Source organism: Aegilops tauschii, chromosome 5 (genome assembly GCF_002575655.3).
Source record: "Aegilops tauschii subsp. strangulata cultivar AL8/78 chromosome 5, Aet v6.0, whole genome shotgun sequence".
Classification (NCBI taxonomy): Eukaryota; Viridiplantae; Streptophyta; class Magnoliopsida; order Poales; family Poaceae; genus Aegilops; species Aegilops tauschii.
The window spans coordinates 437,997,400-438,021,554 of NC_053039.3; positions in this window are offsets into that span (position 1 = coordinate 437,997,400).

Consider the following 24,155-nt stretch of genomic DNA (forward strand, 5'->3'; position numbering starts at 1 on the left):
AAAAATTTGAACTCACCAAGGCGCAGCAGGCCACGAGCGATGCCCGGGGGGAAACCCAAAGCGCCCTGCAGGGGATCCAAGAGGCGAGAAAGATTGCGGCGGGTAAGGCTTTTTCCATATAAAGCAAGTATTTGAGGGGAAAACTATGTTTCTAATTTTGAATCCGGATTTCTCAGGGGTATTTGCCGAGCTACCTCGCAGCATAGCAGATGCCGCCCAATTCTACCGAGCCAAAGAAAGGAACACTACAGATAAGCTCTTCTGGTGGCAGTATTTGGCGCCGAATTATCCAGTGCCTTTTACCAATCAACTAAAACAGCTGATCAAACTGCAGAAGGCGGCGGGACTAGCCATGAAAGATTTGGTTATCCGGCTATGGCCTGCCGAGCCGATTCCAAGCAGCTACTTCGGGCTCGTGAAGCGGCTCGTAAGCGCTTGCCCTCGACTTGGCGTCATCAAGCGGTCGGTCTGTATAGAAGGTGCGCGAATGGCCTTCACCCGTGCAAAGGTGCACTGGGGGAAGATGGATGCTAAAAAGCTGATGACCGAAGGACCGCCCGAGGGGAAGGAGCACTGCACGCCCGAATTATATTATGAGGGTGTCCTAAAAGGATCCTACCTTGCAGCGGAGCTATGCACCAAGGACATTACATTTCCATGAATGCCAATCATGTTGTCCTTTGTAATGTTTGAACAAGGTCATTTATTTGTTGCCTGTTATATAAAAGTTTACCCTCCTATGCGGCCATTTTATATGTTAAACCTGAGAGTTGGCCAGCCGTTGGCTTCTGCCCCCACGTAAGAAGTACGGGGGTGTTCGGGATAAACCTGAGCACTCTTTATCCCAGTTTTGGTCCTTCGAAGGAGGTGCTCAGCACAACGAACCAGGCAATCGGACTATAGGGCTTTATCACTCTCACTTAGCCATAGGAGCTTTAGTAAGGTAGGCGCAGCCCCTGGTGTTCGGAAGACCTTACTAGGGGCTCTATAAGCACCTGATCGGAGGAAAAACCGATCCATCGCATGCTGCATTGGTTATGGCATTATGCGGGAGAAATCCTTAACGATTTTGTGACCTCTCGAACAGCTCACCAACTCTCGCCGTATCATGACAGTCAGTTTTCAGCTTTCTCTACTAAGGTGCTCGTCCGGAAGAACCGGGACACAATCGCAGTAGTTCTCCCGGTGCTACCTTAGCCGATATAGCGGAACGTAAGGTACCAAAACATGGGAGCCGGGCAAACCCAACTATTGACCCAAGACATGATTCGGAGCTGATGCATATAATGCTATAGGTTCGGGGTGCCGAACTTCCATGAAGGTGTTCGGACTTTACTGTCGTGTTATGGGTAAAACGAAGCCCCTGGCATATTTTAAGGCATATCGCCGTGTACGGATGCCACTTGACCAAAGAATTTCAATAAGAAATAACAGCAAGTAAACGTTATATAAATCCGCATGTTGTATTTGAATAGTACGTCTATGCGTATGGGTACAAGTAATGTGATAAAAAAGGAATATGATTGTGGAACCTGCTGAGACCAGGGGGGAAGAGGCTGAGTGCGGATCCGTAATATAGCCGGATGGTCATTGCGGGGAATGTCCAAGGATTCCCTTGCGCGTTCAAGCTGCCTCCATATAGCCCGTCCTGGTCGGCGCGAAGGTGAACCTGTGAAGGAAATTTAAAAAATATTTGCGTGCCGAAGAGCGGTTGAGCCGCTGAATGCGGCCTGTCCTGGCCTTCGCCGGAGTGTTTAATTGAGCTCTGGACGACCCGGGCTATCCTTCCGCGAAGTAGTTCGAAGTCCCTTGACGGTGTCCGGGAGCCTGGACGTCGATTCGAGGTTTGGCTGCAAGGTGCTGCTCGTTGCTTCTGCTGCTAAGGTAGTGGTGTATTTGTTGGTGCCGAGGGAAGGTTCGGCCTTGCCATTAACCGTGATGATGCCGCGTGGACCGGGCATCTTGAGCTTACGGTAGGCATAATGTGGCACCGCGTTGAATCGAGCGAACGCGGTTTGTCCGAGCAGTGCCTGATAATCACTACGGAAAGGGACGATTTCGAAGATTAACTCTTCGGTACGGTAATTTTCTGGTGATCCAAAGACTACCTCAAGGGCAATGGAGCCTGTTACAGCTGGCTTCCACACCTGGTATAATGCCTCCGAAAGTGGCTTTAGTGGGTTTGATCGCCGAATGATCGATGCCCATCTTGCGCACTGTGTCCTGGTAAAGCAGATTTAGACTGCTGCCTCCGTCCATAAGGACTCGAGTGAGGTGGAACCCGTCAATTATTGGGTCGAGGACTAGTGCGGCTGGATTGCCCTGATTGGCGTTAACCGGACGATCCGTGCGGTTGAAGGTGACCGCCCTTAATTTATATTGTGGGACGACTAGTTCCGTTGAGTCGGCATCCCTAAGGGTGCATATCTGGTCCGAGTTGGTAATTTGGGTGGTATTTACCACATTCACCGATTGAATATGCGGGGGGAATTTCTTTTGCCCTCCTGTGTTTGGTGATCTGGGCTCTTCGTCGCCATCATCGCTTTGAGGCCCCCTTCTCCGTCTTCGGCGCCTGCCCTGCCGGCTTGTTTGAAGACCCAGCATTCTCTGTTGGTATGGGTAGCTGGCGTTCCTGGGGTGCCATGAATTTGGCGTTGGCGATCGAGTATGCAGTCCAGACTGGATGGACCCGGATTGTTATTTTTGAGTGGCCCTTTCCGCTGACCGGACTTTGCGCCCCTGAACCCGGCATTGACTGTCGTATCTTTGGCATTTTCACCATATTTGCGGCGCTTGTGTTTGTTGCGTCGTGGTTCGCCGTTGCTATCCCTGGCCTTTGATGTGCCAGGTTTGCTTGCTGTATTGTTACTACGAGCCAACCAGCTATCTTCGCCCGCGCAAAAGCGGGTCATAAGTGTCGTGAGGGCTGCCATGGATTTTGGCTTCTCTTGACCGAGGTGCCGGGCGAGCCACTTGTCACGGATGTTGTGTTTAAATGCCGCTAAGGCCTCTGCATCCGAATAGTCGACAATTTGGTTTTTCTTAGTTAGGAACTGGGTCCAGAATTACCTGGCCGATTCCCCTGGCTGCTGAGTTATATGGCTCAAGTCATCAGCATCCGGTGGTCGCACATAAGTGCCCTAGAAGTTGTCAAGGAATGCATCTTCCAAATCCTCCCAACTGCCCATGGAGTCTGCAGGCAAGCTATTCAGCCAATGCCGAGCTGGTCCTTTGAGTTTTAGTGGGAGGTACTTGATGGCATGTAGATCATCACCGCGAGCCATGTGGATGTGGAGGACGAAATCCTCGATCCATACTGCGGGATCTGTTGTACCATCATATGATTCAATGTTTACGGGTTTAAAACCCTCTGGGAATTCGTGATCCATTACTTCATCAGTGAAGCAAAAGGGGTGTGCGGCACCTCTATGCCGGGCTATATCACGACGCAGTTCATACGATTCTTGTCTGCTTTGTTCGGCCCGACCGGATTTGCTTTTAGTGTATCCGGCGTGACGATCATCGTCACGTGTTGGGGCGCGACCCCGTGATCTTTAGATCGACCTTGCATGTTTTGTTTTGTTTTCCAATACGTCTCGCAGGTCCCGCGTATTGCCCCGGGCCTTGGTATTTTTGTTTGAATGGCGGCGGGGTGCGGGCTGGACTTCGGGCTGATATGCCTCTCTGTCTCGGCCACGAGGTGGCCGATCAGCCGCATCATACGTTGGTGATGTAGGTTTCAATGCTTCCTCCTCGAGTTGAGGTAGCAACCTGCGCTTTGGGTAACTCTTGGTTCGACGCTCGAGTTCGTATTCCTTGGCTGCCAGGACTTCAGTCCATCTATCAGCTAGAAGATCTTGATCAGCTCGAAGCTGTTGTTGCTTTTTCTTCAGGCTGTTTGCTGTGGCCATAAGCCGGCGCTTGAAGCGCTCTTGCTCGACGGGATCCTCAGGCATGATAAATTCTTCGTCACCGAGGCTTACCTCGTCTTCGAAGAGAGGCATGTAATTGTCATCCTCTGATTCTCCGTCTGCTGCCTGTTCCGGAGGGCTAGCTTGTTCATCCTCCCGCTCGAGGTCTGGTTGGAGGGGATTGTCGTCGTCTTCGGCACTATCTGGAGTGTTATTGTCTCTTGTGCCGGTATCGCTGCTTTTGCTATGGCGGGACTTAGAGCGGCGTCGCTAACGTCGGTGCTTGGATTGCTTCTCGGAGGGATTATCCTCCGTTGTCTTATCGCCATCGCCTTCTTTGGGGGTGTCCACCATGTATATATCATACGATGAGGTGGCAGTCCAGCGCCCTGTGGGCGGTGGTTCTTATTCGTCTCCTGCATCGTCGTCCATACCGTCGATGTCTTCGGAGCCGAAGTCGAGCATGTCGGTTAAATCGTCGACAGTGGCTACTAAGTGGATGGTGGGTGGGGCGCGAATTTCTTCGTCGTTCGCATCCCATTCTAGCCGGACATAGTTCGGCCAGGGGTCTCCTGACAGGGAGAGAGACTTCAACGAGTTTAATACGTCGCCAAAAGGCGAGTGCTGAAAGATATCCGCGGAGGTAAATTCCATGATCGGTGCCCAATCGGATTTGATGGGCACGGACGCAGGTGGCTCGGGGTCCGTGGCCGGGGACGAATCCAATGGTTCGGCAACACGGGTCTCGTAGGAGGTGAAGTCAATATTCGGCTCTATCGACACTGAGTGTGTGGCCTCCGTGGTGGGGTCCATCCACCCGTCCTTAGATGGCGCAATTTGTTCCAGATTGAGGGCCGGAGTGGTTGCAGGTGTGATCTCCCGAACACTGTCCGACAGCAGAGCTAAATCATGCTCGTCGTGATTGTGCGGCGCACCTGACATGGGCTCGAATCCGTCGAAGATCAAGTCTCCGCGCATGTCGGCAGTGTAGTTCAAGTTTCCAAACCTGACCTGATGGCCAGGGGCGTAGCTCTCGATCTGCTCCAGATGGCCGAGCGAGTTGGCCTGCAGTACGAAGCCCTCGAATACGAAGATCTGTCCAGGGAGGAAAACCTCACCCTGGATCACATCGTTGCCGATGATCGAAGGAGCCATCAAGCCTTATGGTGACGGCACAGTGGAACTCTCAATGAAAGCACCAATGTCGGTGTCAAAACCGGCGGATCTCGGGTAGGGGGTCCCGAACTGTGCGTCTAAGGCGGATGGTAACAGGAGGCGGGGGACACGATGTTTACCCAGGTTCGGGCCCTCTCGATGGAGGTAATACCCTACTTCCTGTTGATTGATCTTGATGATATGAGTATTACAAGAGTTGATCTACCACGAGATCATAGAGGCTAAACCCTAGAAGCTAGCCTATGGTATGATTGTTGTTGTCCTACGGACTAAACCCTCCGGTTTATATAGACACCGGAGGGGGCTAGGGTTACACAGAGTCGGTTACATGGGAGGAGATCTACATATCCGTATTGCCAAGCTTGCCTTCCACGCCAAGGAGAGTCCCATCCGGACACGGGACAAAGTCTTGAGTCTTGTATCTTCATAGTCCAACAGTCCGGCTGTCTGAGGACCCCCTAATCCAGGACTCCCTCAGCAAGACCCGCGAGCGGCGGGAGCGGCCTGTCGGCTCCGTACCCGACCAGTCGGCGGGGCCCGCCAGTCGGCGGGCCCCAGCAGCCAGCGGAGAAGCCGGAGGCCGGAGACGCTGACAGCCGGGTCCTACACCCGGCAAGATTACCGATGTAACCCTGGGGGGTAGGCCTATATAAACCCCCCAGGGCACCCATGCAAAGGGTTCCCAACCTGTTAGAACTAGACTCACCATAGAGAGAGGAGAGGGCTAGCCTTGCTTTCTTCTACCTCTAGCAAACAGCTCGAGGAGCATCATTGTATTCACTAGTGCCTTAGTGATCATGCGGAGACCCCGGAGAGCAGGACTAGGGGAGTTATCTCCTAGGAGAGCCCCGAACCTGGGTAAAGTGCGCCGGCGTTTGTTTCTACGCCTCATCCCGCTTCCAGGCACCGGCGACGTTCTACTCGCTCCCACCATGATAAGCCATCCATTGGCATATGTCGCACCCAACCCCCAACATTTGGCGCCCACCGTGGGGCAAGGTGCACCACCGTTCGGAGACTTGTTCTGGACGGGAACCCTGTTCCTCCCTGGTGAGCGCAGCTAGCCCGGCACGCCAGACGGAGTCTGCGCCGACGCGCTACATGGCGCGGAGGTCGCCTGCGCAGCGAGCTGCCTCGCCGATCTTGTTGGCGAGGTTCGCCTCTTCGACGAGCCCGCGTTTGATGCGGGCACTGATGGCCCTGAGAGCTGCCTCGCGAGCCTCCTCGATCAGCTCCACGTCACCAGTGAGCCTACTGTAGATTTGGAGTCTGTTGGCTCCACCGACGCGATGCTTGTCGAGTCCGACACCGCATCACTTGACGCGTTCCCTACCAACATGGTGGTCTATGACGAGCCGCTTCCTCGCGCGGGGAGCGGCGGAAGCACCGTCACGGAGGTGCTTGTTATCGGCCACAGCGAGCACTCCGGCGGAGGTGCTCATGACCCGCTCGATGCAGCACTGCGAGACCTGACGGCGCCCATTCCAGAAGACGCTGACGCCGAGATAGTGGAAGCACGCCGCGCCCAGCTCGTCGAGAGCGCCAAGAAGCTGGCCAATATGAGACGCCTACCGGAGGCCTACCAGCGCGAGATGGACCACGCTGTGGGTGGCACGCCGGCTCCTGGTGGGCCTAGCCGCATCGGCACGGTCCAGTAGCGCGGCGTGGCCATCGCCAGCCTGTTCGGGGCAGACCGCCCTGTCTATGCCACGCCCGCGGAAAACATACGAGCCGCCCAGGCGGCAGCAGAAGAGTTGGACAAGTTCGAGGGCGAAGAGCGTCGCCAGATGGCGGAGCGCGTCCAGCGACTCCTCGACGCGGCTGCCGCACTGAGGCGCCCAACCGGCAAAATGACGATCCGCCTCCCCGCCGAGACCAAGGCGCGACCTCCCGGACGCGGACTGGAGGCGTTCGCGGAAGAAGAGACAAGGAGCCGGCTGCCAGCCGCAGCCGGACTCGCATCACTATCGAGCGCGAACAAGACGGCCGCCCAAGAGTAGTGGAACGACGGGATGATTGTCCGCCTCCTCCCCCCGTAGGGAGAGGCGCGTGTCCCCGCCGCCTGTTGAGCACCCGACACTCGGCGACCGCCTTGGCTGCCAGGAAGGAGTCGGAGAGAACGATGCCCGCCACCGGATCGACCGTCTCAACCGATCCCTGGCGCTAGAAGAAGAAGATGAGCTGGGTCCGCCTTGTTTTGGCCCCCCGCATTCGAGATGAGCCCTTCCCCAAAGGGTTCACGCTCTCGAGAGACACGCTCAAATACACCGGCTCCGTAAAACCGGAGGACTGGCTAGTCAACTATTCCACAGCTGTCAACATCGCAAACGGCAACAAGCGCGTTGCCGTGAAGTACGTTCCGCTCATGCTCCAGGGCACGGCCCGGACATGGCTGAACAGCTTGAAGCCCCGCAGCATCAACAGTTGGGTCGACTTCACCGAAGCCTTCGTCCGCAACTTCACCAGCACTTACAAGCGGCCGCCCAAGCCCCGCCAGCTCTCCTTGTGTGTCCAAGGCCCCAACGAGTCGACTCGCGACTACCTCACACGCTGGGCCGACCTCCGCAATTCTTGCGAAGGCGTGCATGAGGTGCAGGCCATCGAGTACTTCACCGCCGGGTGCCGAGAGGGCACCCTTCTCAAGCACAGGCTTCTCTGCGACGAGCCAGCGACCCTCGACGAGCTGCTGATCATAGCAGTTAAATACGCCACGGCCGACTCCTCCATGAAGGCAGAGATCCAAGTTGATGCGTCTGGCAAAGTGGCTCCTCCAGCTTCTCAGGCCCCGGCTGGTGACACCAGTCGGCGTCAACAGCCCAACGGCAACAAACGCAAGTCCATGCAGTCGGCTTCCACAAGCCCACAGGTGGCGACAGTCGAAGACCAGCAGCCAGAAGGGCAGCCTCCATCCAAGCGCCAGAAGGGCGGCAAGCCCAATTGGCTGCCCGCTTTCTCGTATGAGCAGACTCTTGATGCACCCTGCAAATTTCACAGTGGCGTGAAGCCGTCCAACCACACCACTCAGAAGTGCCATTGGCTCACCAGGATCGCCAAGGGTGACGGCCTTCTGCATCCTCCGCCTGCTGGGCAGCCGCCTCCTCCTCCACACCAGCAGCCGGCAGTTCGACTAGTCGGAGCCATACAAGATGAGTATCTTGAAGAGCACGGAGCTTATGTCGTGTTCACCAGCGTGGCCGACGATAAGCACAGCAGACGGCAACGACAACAAGAAGTAAATACAGTAGCATCAGAGACCCCCGAGTTCATGCATTGATCCGAGAAGCCCATCAGCTGGAGCAGAGCCGACCACCCGGAAGTAATGCCCAATCCCGGCTCCTATGCCTTGGTTCTGGATGCCACTTTTGCCACGGAGAGGCGAGCTGCTTGCTTTTCCCGAGTCATGATAGATGGCGGCAGCAGCATCAACATCCTATACAAGGATACCATGGAGAAGTTAGGAATCAAACAAAGGCAACTTCAGCCCAGCCGAATTGTATTCCATGGCATAGTTCCTGGCCTTTCCTGCTCACCAATCGACAAAATCCAGATAGACGTCCTCTTTGGAGACAAAGATCACTTCCACCGAGAGCCAGTCTGGTTTGAGGTGGTGGACCTTGAGAGCCCATACCCTGCACTGCTTGGCTGGCTGGCTCTGGCCAAGTTCATGGAGGTCCCCCACTATGCTTACCTCATGATGAAGATGCCGAGTTCCAAGAGAATTCTGACCATAGCAGGGGATTACAAGAAGTCGTCCGCCTGCGCAGCAGATAGCAGCCGGCTGGCTGAGTCCCTTGTGATCACGGCCGAGAAGCGGCTCCTTGACCGGGTTGTGGCGATGGCAGGCAAGCAGCCGGAAATGCCGCCCAACCCCAAGGAGTCGGAAGCCGAGGGCTCGTTCAAACCGGCCAAAGAAACAAAGAAGATACCCTTGGACCCGGAGCACCCGGAGAGGCACGCTGTCATAGGTGCGAGCCTTGACAGCAAATACGAAGGCGAGCTCGTCGATTTCCTCCGTGAGAATCGGGATATCTTTGCATGGTCTCCCAAAGACATGCCGGGTGTTCCGACGGATTTCGCCGAGCACAAACTACATGTCCGGTCTGATGCAGAGCTAGTCAGGCAGCCCTTGCGCCGCCTGTCAGAACAGAAGATAAGAGAAGAGTCGTTGGAGAAGAGATATCCCGGCTGCTAGCAGCCGGCTTCATCATGGAAGTGTTCTTTCCAGAGTGGCTGGCCAACCCAGTCCTCATGCTGAAGAAAAATAAGCAGTGATGCATGTGTATTGATTATACCAGCCTCAACAAACCTGCCCCAAAGACCCATTTTCTTTGCCGAGAATTGACCAAGTGATAGACTCCACAACCCGATGCGAGCTGTTGAGTTTCTTGGATGCATACTCAGGGTATCACCAGATCAAGCTGAACCCGGCCGACTGGCTGAAGACCGCCTTCATTACACCGTTTGGAGCCTTCTGCTACTTGACCATGACGTTCGGCTTGAGGAATGCCGGCGCCACGTTTCAATGTTGCATGCAGAAGTGCCTCCTGAAGCAACTCGGCAGGAATGCCCACATTTATGTGGACGATGTTGTGGTGAAGACGGAGAAGCGTGGAACGCTGCTGGAAGACCTCAAGAAGACCTTTGAGAACTTGTGCCGATTTCAAATCAAGCTCAACCTGGAGAAGTGCATCTTTGGAGTACCAGCCGGCCAGCTTCTCGGCTTCTTGGTCTCAGAGCGCGGCATAGAATGCAACCCCGTGAAAATCAAGGCCATCGAGAGGATGGAAGTGCCTACCCGAGTGCTGGATGTGCAGAAATTCACCAGCTGCTTGGCATCCATCAGCCGCTTCATCAGTCCGCTAGGCGAGAAGGCTCTTCCCCTGTACCAGCTCATGAAGACGACCACTTTCTTCGAGTGGAACGACAGGGCGGACGAAGCTTTTCTCCAGCTCAAGAAGATGCTGACCACCCCGCCTGTCCTGGCGGCTCTGACTCCTAAGGAGCCCATGCTCCTCTACATCGCCACCACCAGCCGGGTGGTCAGCACAGTCATAGTGGTAGAACGCAAGGAAGAAGGCAAGGCACTACTAGTCCAGAGACCGGTGTATTACCTGAGTGAAGTGCTGTCAGCCTCCAAGCAAAACTACCCCCACTATTAGAAGATGTGCTACGGCGTGCACTTTGCCGCCAAGAAATTGAAGCCGTATTTTCAAGAGCACCCAATTACTGTGGTCTGCACGGCTCAACTTGCCGAGATCATTGGAAGACGAGATGCTTCAGGCCGAGTGGCCAAATGGGCCATAGATTTGGCCCCCTACACCATCTACTACCAACGTCGCACCGCCATCAAGTCACAAGCACTGGCCGACTTCCTCGTCGACTGGGCCGAAACCCAGTACCTGCCGCCAGCGCCAGACTCCACCCATTGGCGGATGCATTTTGATGGTTCCAAGATGCGCACCGGTTTGGGAGCCGGCATCGTCCTCACCTCTCCCAAAGGCGACAAGCTCAGATATGTGCTGCAAATCCATTTTGCCGCCTCCAACAACGTCACTGAATACGAGGCACTCATTCACGGGCTCCGGCTTGCCAAAGAACTCGGCATTCGCCAGATCCTGTGCTATGGTGACTCTGACTTGGTGGTCTAGCAGTCGTCGGGCGACTGGGATGCCAAGGATGCAAACATGGCGAGCTACCATTTCCACGTACAGCAACTCAGTGGATACTTTGAAGGATGCGAGTTTCTCCATGTGCCAAGGAACGACAATGAGCAGGCAGATGCCTTGGCACGAATCGGTTCCACCCGTCAAGCAATACCAACCGGCGTTGCCCTACAACGCCTCCTCAAGCCATCTGTCAAGCCATCGCCAGAGTCGGATTCCATCTTTGTGCCGGCTCCTCCTGAAGCAGTCGGATCCGACTTGAGGACCCCAGTAGCCGGCACGAGGAGTTTGTCACGCGACCCGGGGACTGCAACAGCCGCACCCGGCCCCGGGACTTCAGAACCCAGCTCGGGGACTGCAGCAGTCGGCCCGGGGACTTCACTGACTCAGCAAGCGGCAGCTGACTCCAACCCGCCGCCTCCCGGCCCAACCGCCCTCGTGCAAGTAGCAGTCCTAGCAATCGAAGAAATTGTAGCGCCTTCATGGGCCAAGCCCATCCTCAACTTCCTGGTGAACAAAGAGCTGCCAACTGATGAGATCTCGGCCCGGCAAGTGTAACGCCGGGCAGCAGCATACACCATAGTCAACAGAGAGCTTGTGAGGCGTAGTGTCACTGGCGTCTACCAGCGCTGCGTAGAGCCGGAGCAAGGCCAAGCAATCCTCAAAATATTCATCAAGGCGAGTGTGGTCATCACGCGGCTTCAAGAGCACTCGTGGCCAAAGCTTTTCGCCACGGTTTCTTCTGGCCGACTGCTTTAGAAGACGCCAAAGACTTGGTCCAGAAATGCAAAGGGTGCCAGAAGTTCCGCTCCAAGCCACATCAGCCGGCTTCTGCACTCAAGACTATCCCCATTGCCTGGCCCTTTCCTGTCTGGGGCCTGGACATGGTGGGACCATTGAAAACAGCACGAGGTGGCATGACTCATCTGCTTGTCGCAGTGGACAAGTTCACCAAGTGGATAGAAGCAAAACCAATCAAGAAGATGAATGGTCCGACTGCCCTGACTTTCATCTTCGACATCACCATCCGGTATGGCACACCACACATCATTATCACCGACAATGGCACAAACTTTGTCAAAGGTGCCTTGGGCCGTTTCTGCACGACGCAGGGCATCCGACTGGACTTAGCGTCCGTTGCCCATCCGCAATCAAACGGCCAAGTAGAGCGAGCAAATGGCCTCATCTTGTCCGGCATCAAGCCCCGACTGGTCGAGCCTCTGGAGCGCTCGGCCGGCTGTTGGCTCGATGAGCTGCCGGCCGTCCTCTGGAGCCTGCGCACAACTCCAAACAAGTCAACCGGCTTCACGCCTTTCTTCCTCGTCTACGGTGCCGAAGCCATCATCCCAACGGACATAGAATTCGACTCCCCTCGAGTCACCATGTACACCGAAGAGGAGGCAGAAGAAGCACGTCAAGACGGCGTCGATCTGCTGGAAGAGGGCCGGCTGTTGGCACTCAGCCGGTCCAACATATACCAGCAGAACCTGCGCCGATACTACAACCGGAAGGTCAAGCCGAGATACTTCCAAGAGGGAGACCTTGTGCTCCGGCTGATCCAGCGAACAGCCGGCCAGCACAAGCTCTTAGCGCCTTGGGAAGGCCCCTTCATCATCAGCAAGGTGTTGGGCAACGACTCCTACTACCTGATCGACGCTCAGAAGCCTCGAGCACGCAAGAGGGACGACTCTGGCAAGGAGACGGAGCGGCCATGGAATGCAAATCTCCTCCAAAGATTTTACAGTTGATGCAGTATGTACCACGCTACCTTTTGTATTAAAGTACGAAGACTCTGGGTCCCCCAAGAAGAGCTCGGGGACTGCCCTCTTTTATATATATGATAAGAATTATGCCTATGAATGTGTTATTTCCTTTGTGCCGCTTGGCACCGGGTCCGATTAGTTGGCCCGGGGACTCGCCGCCTTGTACTATGAAATGCTTCCTGTAGCCGGACAAGTAATGTGTTGGCACTTAAGCCGTCTCCTGCCAGAGGCCGCAGCTTGCAGAGCGACTGTCTGGTGGGTAGGAGAAAGGCAGAAAGGGTGCCCACATGAAAAATGGCTAAGGACCCAAAGCATGTGGATAGTTCAAGCCGGCTCCCCGCCTCTACGACCGGCTGTTGAGCAGCCGGCCGGCCGGCTTCTACTTAACTTGCTAAAACGTTCTAAATCGGCCCGGCGCGCTCCAGCCCAGGCCGAGGACCCCTTCCAGGCCTCAAGACGGCCGGCCGCCACCTCTAGCCAGTCGGCAGTCCGACTGGGAGTGCGCGGTGCTAGCATGTCCGGCCACAGGGCGGCGATCGCCTGAGCGCCGACACGCTGAAGATGGCGCATCATCCGGTGAGTTGGCCGAAGACGGGCCTCGATGCTTAGGAGCTCCTCACCATGGGTCCGGGGGCGTCGGCAGTGATCTGTGCACCTTCCGCCCTCCGTCCTTCGCGATCAGCTTCGATGGCTTGATTGGCGGCGTCAGAATGACCAGGGAAGAAGTCTGCCCCAAACAGAAAGCAAAAAGCCAAAGTCAGAGACGAGAGGCCGGCTCGACCAACAGTCGGTAGCTCAAAGAAGGAAAAAGAGGGAAGCTCACCATCAACTATGTCCTCAATCTCGTGAAAGCCGGAAGACAGCATCGCCTCCTTGTCGGTCCAGGCGGAGCGTTCGGTCGTGAACTCAGCAAGGAGGCTGGTCCCCTTGTCCTCCGCCTCCTTCTGGGCCTTCTTGAGAAGCTCTGGCTGCTCCGCTAGTTGCGCGACCAGCCGGTCACGCTCTTCAGCCAGCTTGCCGCACTCCTCCTCCTTAGTGCGCAGCGCGGTGTTGGCTTCGCCCAGCTGCTGCTGCAAGGCGGCGTTGGCCTCTGCAGAGAAAAGAAGAAGGGAAAGGCGTCAGTAACCAGCAGAAAAGAAGAACAGTTGCCGGGGAGATCCGGCCAGACTGCTCAGTAGTCAGCCCGAATCTCGGGGACTACAGCCTGCGGGTGCGCCAGCACGCCCCCGCAGAGAAAGAAGAGGACTTACTTCGGCTCTCCGACAAGTCGACAACACGTTGATCGAACTCCTGTACTTTGGAATTGAAGGCGGCCGCACGGAGGTTATGATAATCCTGCAGCAAGGATATCAGCGCTCAGAGCCTGCTAATTAAAGTTCCGAGCCGCCTGCTCAGCAGCCGGCCCGAAACTCGGGGACTACACCCAGTGGGTGCGCTGACGCGCCCCCATGAAGCAATACAAGAGTTAAAAACGAAGAAGCAAGAAGCGTACCGGATGGTCTCTCGCGATTCCAGGAACGTCTTGTTGCAGTGCTTGATAGCGTCGGCCTCGGCGCGGAGTTTGGCTTGAACATCCAGGATCGCCTTGTTCAGAGGGCCCGTCCCGCCTCCCCGCACCCACCCAGTGGGCGCGGCGCTGGACGCCTCGGTGTCCGGGATCGAGGAGCTTGCGGCGCCGGTCTCCAGTGGGCGTGGCGCCAAAGCCGCCTTTGCAAGTCGGCGGCGCGTCGGTGTGCGAACCTCAGGAGTCGGGCCCGTCACCACCTCGTTTCCAGCTGGCGGCACCGGCGGGTCCGCCGGCTGCTCGCCTTGCGTGTTCTCGGACGGCGGCGGTGGAAGCACGATCACGTACGGCATGGCGATGTCGCCGCTGTCCCTCTCCATGAAGGGGTGCTCGCTGCCGGCTTCCCCAGTCCGCGCCACGAACTCCGGTGGCGGCGGCGTGGAGTTCAGGGGAGTAACGAACACCGCCGACTGGCGGCGTGCGGCCTCCTCGGCCTGCTTCTTCGCCGCGTCGGCTGCCTTGGCCTCCGACAGTTTCTTCAGGGCGGCGGCCTCCGCCTTCTCTGCTTCCACTTTCTCCAGGCGGGCGGCTTCCTGCTCCTCGCGCGCTTCCCGCGCGTTTTGCTCCGTCGCCTCCCAGAGGTCGGCGGCCGGATCGATCCGCCGAGTGGTGGTGGCAGTCTCCGCCGACCCCACGATGGAGGCGGCGGCCGACTTCTCAAGAGAGAGCGGAGCCCTAGATCAAGGGAAACAAAGCAAAGAAACTCAGACAAGATCAGCAAGGAAGGAGAAAGTAGCGAGATGAAGGCGGTACTTACGCGGAAACCAGCTGCGGCTCCTTCACCGCCTTACGGAAGCAGATGGCCTTCGCGGCCGCTTCATCCCGCTTAGTCGCCGCGGCCGAGCCCTTGGGCTTCCTCGGCCGGCTGCCGAACAAGCTCGGCGCGGCCCTGCGTTTTTTCGCACCACCTTGGGCATCCGGCGCGGCAGATGAGCTCGTGCCCGGCTGGCCGGACCCTGGTTGGTGGCACGGGGCGACTTCCCCCGCATCATCGTCGGGCCAGTCCTCAAGGCTAGCTCCGAGCCTCGAGCCGCCTGCTTCGCCGCCTCCCCCTCGGCGTCGTCCTCCAAGGCTGCCGCCCCCAAGTCGGGGTCATCCACGTCGCTCTCCGCTCGGTCGGGGAGGAATTGACGATCCGGCCCCGCGGCGCCGACGGCCGGCTGGAGGAGGGGGCTCTGTTCAAAGGCCGATTGGTCAGGTTGGACAGGCAAAACTCGGCAACAAAAAGATAGAGAAAAACAAAGATAACCTACCATAGGCGGGGGGTCGGCGCGGGAATACGGCTCCTTGCCAAACCGCCGCTCCTCCGTGAGCTCGCAGTTCGCAAGGTAGTTCACCATGTGAGCTACCTCTGCGTGAGGCATCTCCTTGGTGCATATCCGGCTTGGGTCCCGATGCCCGCTCATCTGACAGATCATGTGAGGGCGGCCCTGGAGCGGGAGCACCCGGCGCGCCACAAAGGCGGACAGCAAATCGGGCCCGGTCAGGCCCTCCAACTGTGTCAGAACCCGGAGCCGCGCGATGGCGGCGGCTCCAGAAGGCGACAATGTCTTGGCCCGGTACGACCAGTTGGGCCGCCTCCCAGCCGGCGGGCCGGCTGAGTAAGCTGGCAAGTTGACCCAGTACCCTCCGGGAAGACGCTCTTCACGTAGAAGTACGACCGCTGCCACATCTTCACCGACTTGATCAGTGTGATGGGAGGAAACGGATTTTCGGCTGCCGGCCTCCGCACCGCAATAAAAGCGCCGCATTGAGCCGGCACGCCCGTGATGAGGGTGCCGAGATTGGTGTAGAAGAACTCCCCCCAAAGCTCGATGGTGGGGAGGACGCCGAGGAAGCCTTCGCACAAAGTGACGAAGGCGGACAGCAGCACCATCGTGTTCGGGGTGACGTGGTGCGGCTGAAGACCGTAGAACTCGAGGAAGGACCGGAAGAAGCCGCTCGCCAGCAGGCCGAGGCCGCGCAGGTAGTGCGAGTGGAAGACGACCCGCTCACCCTCCTCCGGCGCCGGCGAGATCTCCCTCTCCGGCGCGAGGCGGACCTTCACGTAGTCCTTGCCGGGCAGCCGCCGCGTCTGGCGGAGAAAGTCGATGTGGTTGTCATGAACTTCGGAGCCGTCCCATGCTCCGGAGTGCGCCATGGGGGGCGTGGGGTTGGCAGATGAGCTTATCGGAGACGAACCACTGCAGCGCTCAGCGTGGCTTGGAGGTGCTACGGCGAGAGGAAGAAGAAGGAGGAAAGAATGGGGTGGAGGGGCGCGCGTGCTCCGCCGCTCCCCCTCCTCCCCCTACTTATAGGCCTACGGGCTACGAAGCCGAGGGGGCGGGCGTGGGATCGTGGGATTAACTGTGCCCACGACCCCACACTCCCACCTTTATCGCGCGAGTTACTGCCCGCAGTAACTCCGCAACTCCGCGGGGAAACTCAACCGCCCGCCTCGGTCGCAGCAGATCCGTTCGTGTCCCAAGGCTCGGTAGTGGCGGGCCCCGCCCATCGCGCGCGTGGGCTGGCAGGCTGACCCGGCCGCTCGGCGCCACGTGGCATGCCCACGACGGGCGGCGGCCTGGAAGCTTAGCAAAGAAGCCATCTGGTTCCCGCCGTCGCGATTTGAAGTTCTGGACAAAGTCCGCCTGGCTAAGGCCGACTCCCACCAGGCGGCTCGACAGAAGTTCGACAAAACTCCACCACGAGCCCTAGAAGAAGGAAACTGCCGAGGCTCCTCGGCTGCTCAGCCGCGGCGCCTCACCAGCTTCGGGGACTACTGTCGGAGTAATGGGCCACGGGTAGGCTCACCCGAGACCCAGAGCCTTTCAAGACATCCGGGCTGGCTGCGCACCTCGAGGCATCAAGACGAAGTGCCGCCTTCTGGTGGCCGAGTTCTAGAAGCCGGCATCAAGACAAGACGACTCCTAGTGGGCGGCTTCCAGAGAAGCCGGCCCCTAGCAGTCAGCCCGTGGTGCCCGCAAAGTCTGCACTCTCATCAAGAAAGACAAGACAAGGAGTGGCTATAGTGTAGCCCATCCCTCCCAGATCCAGGGGCGGGCGTGGCCACAGTGCTCCGTACAGGCGGAGATCTCCGCCCGGCGCGGCACTGTTGCCACTCCACTCCTGACATCATCCCTGTCAGGCGGAGCCCTGCTCCCACGACCGCCTGTCGGTACGGCCCGAAGACGGTAGGCCCTACCAGGCAGCGGGAGCCCGGAGGGCGAAGGAAGCCGGACCAGCCGGACCTGGAGGCGGCCGAGTTCCAGCAGGCGGCCAACTCCCCCCTCAGGACCCGTACGCCATTAACCAGACAAGACACGGAATGGCTACAGTGATCGCCCGCCAAGTGGCAGGACTATAACCACGCTCCCCCAATCAAGCCTGCGTCATTAGCATCACGGCTACAGTGATCAGCAGCCGGCAAGACCCGCGAGCGGCGGGAGCGGCCTGTCGGCTCCGTACCAGACCAGTCGGCGGGGCCTGCCAATCGGCGGGCCCCAGCATCCAGCGGAGAAGCCGGAGGCCGGAGACGCTGACAGCCGGGTCCTACACCCGGCAAGATTACCGATGTACCCCTGGGGGGTAGGCCTATATAAACCCCCAGGGCACCCATGCAAAGGGTTCCCAACCTGTTAGAACTAGACTCACCATAGAGAGAGGAGAGGGCTAGCCTTGCTTTCTTCTACCTCTAGCAAACAGCTCGAGGAGCATCATTGTATTCACTAGTGCCTTAGTGATCATGCGGAGACCCCGCAGAGCAGGACTAGGGGTGTTATCTCCTAGGAGAGCCCCGAACCTGGGTAAAGTGCGGCGTCGTTTGTGTCTACGCCTCATCCCACTTCCAGGCACCGGTGACGTTCTACTCGCTCCCACCATGATAAGCCATCCATTGGCAGATGTCGCACCCAACCCCCGACACCCTCATGTCCGTATTTTATTTTATCGACACCTCTACCTCTAAACATGTGGACATATTTATCGCTATCGGCTTCTACTTGAGGACAAGCGAGGTCTAAGCTTGCGGGAGTTGATACGTCCATTTTGCATCATGCTTTTATATCGATATTTATTGCATTATGGGCTGTTATTACACATTATGTCACAATACTCATGCCTATTCTCTCTTATTTTACAAGGTTTACATAAGGAGGGAGAATGCCGACAGCTAGAATTCTGGGCTGGAAAAGGAGCAAATATTAGAGACATATTCTGCACAACTTCAAAAGTCCTGAAACTCCATGAAAGTTATTTTTGGAAATAATAAAAAATACTGAGCAGAAGAAATACGTCAGGGGGGCCTCCACCTGTCCATGAGGGTGGGGGGCGCGCCCTACCCCCCTAGGCGCGCCCCCTGCCTCGTGGGCCCCCTGTTGGCCCTCTGGTGCCCATCTTCAGCTATATGAAGTCTTTCGTCTGAAGAAAAATCATAAGCAAGCTTTCGGGACGAGACTCCGCCGCCACGAGGCGGAATTTTGGCGGAACCAATCTAGGGCTCCGGCAGAGTTGTTCTGCCGGGGACACTTCCCTCCGGGAGGGGGAAATCATCGCCATCATCATCACCAACGCTCCTCTCATCGGGAGAGGGCAATCTCCATCAACATCTTTACTAGCACCATCTCCTCTCAAACCATAGTTCATCTCTTGTATCCAATTCTTGTCTCTAAGTCTGGGATTGGTACCTGTAGGTTGCTAGTAGTGCTGATTACTCCTTGTAGCTGATGCTAGTTGGTTTATTTGGTGGAAGATCATATGTTCAGATCCTTTATGCATATTAATGCCCCTCTGATTATGAACATGAATATGCTTTGTGAGTAGTTACGTTTGTTCCTGAGGACATGGGAGAAGTCTCGCTATTAGTAGTCATGTGAATTTGGTATTCGTTGGATATTTTGATGAGATGCATGTTGTCTATCCTCTAGTGGTGTTATGTGAATGTCGACTACATGACACTTCACCATTATTTGGGCCTAGAGGAATGCATTGGGAAGTAATAAGTAGATGATGGGTCGCTAGAGTGACAGAAGCTTAAACCCTAGTTTATGCGTTGCTTCGTAAGGGGCTGATTTGGATCCATATGTTTCATGCTATGGTTAGGTTTACCTTAATACTTTTGTTGTAGTTGCGGATGCTTGCAATATAGGTTAATCATAAGTGGGATGCTTGTTCAAGTAAGGACAGCACCCAAGCACCGGTCCACCCACATATCAAATTATCAAAGTACCGAACGCGAATCATATGAACGTGATGAAAACTAGCTTGACGATAATTCCCATGTGTCCTCGGGAGAGCTTTTCTCTATATAAGAGTTTGTCGAGGCTTGTCCTTTGCTACAAAAAGGATTGGGCCACCTTGCTGCACTTTATTTACTTTTGTTACTTGTTGCTCGTTACCAATTATCCTATCACGAAACTATCTCTTACCTATAATTTCAGTGCTTGCAGAAAATACCTTGCTGAAAACGGCTTATCATTTCCTTCTGCTCCTCGTTGGGTTCGACACTCTTACTTATCGAAAGGACTATGATAGATCCCCTATACTTGTGGGTCTTCAACCGACTGCCAACGCGCAGGGCTCTCGGCCTGAAGCGCCGCTGGTGCCGCCATCTGGCGGCGAGTTGGTGGTGGGCCCGACTCCCACGGTGCGCGTTCCTTGCGCCAGCGCCCGGTGAGGGCGGCCTCAGCGCCAAGGCCGAGGGAGATCGGAGCCACGAGCTCATCGGCACCTGACAACAAGGCCACCAGCACCGCCCCCCGGACTGGACGTCGGGGGCGGGGCCGGGCACCTTGAATGTGGCTGTCGGGGATATCATGTCCCACTTCAACACCCACGGCGCCACCCTCTAGCAATCTGTGCAGGAGTTCTTGGCGATGCGGAAGGCCGTCTGGGTACCTTTATTTGCTTCTTATTTTTTAATTATTGTGATCTTCCGTGGGGGCGCGCCAGCGCACCCGCTGGGTGTAGCCCCCAAGTTTTGGGCCGGTTGCTGAGCAGGCGGCTCGGAACTTCAAGGTGAGCTCCAAGTGCGGACTTGCTTTTTCTTCTGTTTGTCTTCGTTGCAGGACTACACAACCTCCGCGCGGCCGCCTACAACTCCCAGAACCAGAAGCTGGTCAAGCGGACTGCTGACCTGAATCAGAGCCGAAGTAAGCACTTCGTCTTCTTTTCCGTGGGGGCGCGTTAGCCCACCCGCTGGGTGTAGTCCCCGAGATTCAGGCCGACTGCTGAGCAGTCGGGCCGGATCTTCTGGCAGCTATTTGCTTTTGGTTGGTGCTGACATCTTTTCTCTCTTATCTTGGCAAAGGCCGCCGCTGATCTGCGGCAGCGCTTGGGCGAGGTTCAATCTGAGGTCCACACGAAGGAGCAGGAGCGCAGCCAGGCCGCCCAAGAGTGCGACCGCCTGGCGAAGGAGCTGGCGGACCAGGCGGAGAAGCACAGGGCGGAGGTGCAGCAGCTGAATGACGGCGAGACTCTCCTCCTGGCCGAGTTCGAGACTCAGAGCTCGAACTGGGTCGAGAAGGAGAAGTTCCTGACGGACGGCTACGGCAAGATTGAGGACATGATCGAAGGTAAGTCATATCTTCCTTTGCATGGCCGCCGACTGCTGCACGAGCCGACTTCTGGCTTCTAAACTCTTTGATTTTCTTTTTAAACATAATTCTTTCCCGGTCAGTCTGTCGCCGTCAGCCATGCCATCGAGGCACGAAGCGATCAGCGGAGGAGGACGGGTGCCGACATTCTGCCAAACGCGCCGCGGAACCTTGGCGAGCAGCTCCTGGCTCTGAAGACGCGCCTGGACCCGGCCCGCCGTCTGCTTCACCGCCTACAACGCGCCGGTTCGCAGGTGCTTGCCGCCCTCTGGCCGGGCATCCAGGTTCCGCGCACCCCCAGCCGGACTGCCGACTGGCTGGAGATAGCAGTCGGGCGCTTTGAGGCCTAGAAGGGCGCTACGGCATGGGCGGGCGCTCGGACGGCCCTGGAGTTCGCCAAGGCTTGGTATGCGGGGCTGGATCTGGCCCAGCTGGCCATCTTCCAGCAGGAGGCCGGACCGGAGCTGGCAACGGTGAGCCGCGCGCTCACCCAACGCGCGGCAGCAATCGCCGAGTATTCCACACGAACGTCTTCATCCCTGAGCTGAACGAGGAGGGCGCTGAGGTGCCACCCAACTGGTTCGGGCAGAACCCAGAGGATGAGGAGGACTCGGCGGAGGAGATCGCCTCCAGCGACGAGGGCGAGGACGAAGAGGACGAGGACGACAAAGACATCGCAGCGACGGAGCGGACAACCGGCCTCAGCCTGACCAAGCCTCGACCAGCGGGCCACGAGATGCTGTGCCGACTACTGCCGGTACCGACCAGGCCGAGACCCACCAGTCGGCCGCTCCACCATCCGGAGCTGCTGCTTCCGCCAACCCGTCGGATCCGCCTGCTGCTCCTCTGGCTTAGGCGGCCACTTTATCTTTCCCGTTTTGTAATCTCTTGAACGAACAAGTTAAATTCGCACAAATTCCACCCGTTGGGGGTGTACTTTCAAACTCTGTTGAAGGCTGGCTATGGGCCTTTTGCTATGTAAATTAATTATTCTCGCACAAGTTTGTGCTCTTGCTGGGTTCTAACTTGGTTTTTCTTTTTTGTTCTTCTTGGCCTTTTCCCTTGCCGCCTTCCTTTGGCTGCCGCCCTGCCAGCCGGACAGCTGCTCTGCGGTCTATGGCCGGGTCAGGGACTTGGCCCTTTAGGATAGGCAAGTACTTCGGCCGCCTAGAACATAGCAAGTCAAATGAGAAGCCAGACGGCCAGCTGCTCAGCAGCCGGGCGGTAAGGCGAGGAGCCGGCTTGGCCTATGATGATGTTTTTTCCTTAGCAATTTTTTGTGTGGACACTGTTTCCTGCCTTTAGCTCTTGCGAGCCGGACAGCCGCTCTGCGAGCTGCGGCTTAAGGCGAGAGAGGGCACTTGTTATTCTTCATACCTTTATCTAAAGCTTTGATGTATGTTGCCATCAATTACCAAAAAGGGGGAGATTGAAAGCACAAGTGCTCCCTGGGAGATTTTGGTAATTAATGTCAACATATCTCTTGTTGGACTAATACTTTTATCTAGTATATTTCAGATGAGTTCAATAGTGGAGTGGCATGGACCAGAGGATGTGGAACCCCTTCAAGATGCTAAGGACAGAAGATTGGCAAAAGCTCATAGCTCAAGACTCTACATTTTCATTTTAGTGATCCAAGATCACATTGAGTCCATAGGAAAGCCTATACTATTAAAAGGGGATGAGGTGTTGCTTAATGGCTTGCTTGCTCAAAATGCTTAGTGATATGCTCCAAAACCCTCAACCACTTTCTCATTCCACATATGTCCTAAACCAAAAGTCAAACTCGGCCCCACCGATTTGATCTATCCGGCGCCACTGAGTTCTCTTGACATAGCCACTGCCAGAAACCCTAATCAGTACGGTCACACTGATGGGATCTCGGTCTAACCGAGATGGGCTTGCAAACTCTCTGTTGCCTGTTGCAATTATTTCGGTCTCACCGAGATGTGCAATCGGTCCCACCGGGTTTGCCTAACCAACTCTCTGTTTTGCTTATTACCAAAATCGGTCCCACCGAGTTTGTGTAATTGGTCAAACCGAGTTGAGGTTTTACCCTAACCCTAGCGAGTTGGTCATGTCGGTCCCACCGAAAACCCTAATGTTCACATTTTGAACCAAATCGGTCTGACCGAGTTTCTCAATTCGGTCCCACCAAGTCTGGTGATTTGTGTGTAATGGCTAGATTTTGTGTGGAGGCTATATATACCCCTCCACCCACTCTTCATTCATGGAGAGAGCCATCAGAACGTGCCTACACTTCCAGCATACATTTTCCGAGAGAGAACCACCTACTCATGTGTTGAGACCAAGATATTCCAATCCAACCACAAGAATCTTGATCTCTAGCCTTCCCCAAGTTGCTTTCCACTCAAATTATCTTTCCACCAAATCCAAATCTATGAGAGAGAGTTGAGTGTTGGGGAGACTATCATTTGAAGCACAAGAGCAAGGAGTTCATCATCAACACACCATCTATTACATTTTGGAGAGTGGCGTCTCCTAGATTGGTTAGGTGTCACTTGGGAGCCTCCGTCAAGATTGTGGAGTTGAACCAAGGAGTTAGTACGGGCAAGGGGATCGCCTACTTCGTGAAGATCTACCCTAGTGAGGCAAGTCCTTCGTGGGCGATGGCCATGATGGGATAGACAAGGTTACTTCTTTGTGGACCCTTCATGGGTGGAGCCCTCCGTGGACTCGCGCAGCCGTTACCCTTCGTGGGTTGAAGTCTCCATCAACGTGGATGTGCGATAGCACCATCTATCGGAACCACGCGAAAAATCTCCTTGTCTCCAATTGCGTTTGCACACTCCAATCCCATCCCTTTACTTTCTTGCAAATTGCATGCTTTACTTTCCGCTGCTCATATACTCTTGGCATGCTTGCTTGAAATGTATTGTGAATGTTTACACTTGTGCTAAAACTCCACCTTAACTTTAAGAACTTAAAAACTGCTACTTTTCTTTGTTGAGGGTCTAATCATCCCCCTCTAGACACCTCTTCTCGATCCTTTCAATTGGTATCAGAGCATTGGTCTTCATTGCTTTGGTTTAATCAGCATTGGAGGAAGATGGATGAGTCTACGTTGGGGAGTCTTAGACATAGAGTGCCTATACTTGATGGAGAGTTCTTTCATGAGTGAAAAAAATGAGATGCTTGAGATTTTCAATGAATATCACTTGAACAAGTACATTACCACCCCTTGTGCTCGCCTTGTTGACCCCTTGCATCCTACCCTTGATGAGTCCATTGACATGATCCGTAATCTTAGAACTGTCAATTTAATCACTAGAGGATTACCTAGAAACTTGATTGCTAGCTTGCATGCTCTTGATTGTGCTTACACCATATGGAGATTTCTTGAGGAACAATTCCCAAATTATTCCTTGCAAAACTTAGATGAGATTCTTCACAAGTCTATTGCTTTGAATAAGATGAGACCTAATGATCCTAAGTTTGGTGATTGTTTAGTTGAGCTTCCTAACCTCATGCGTGCCAAAGGAGAT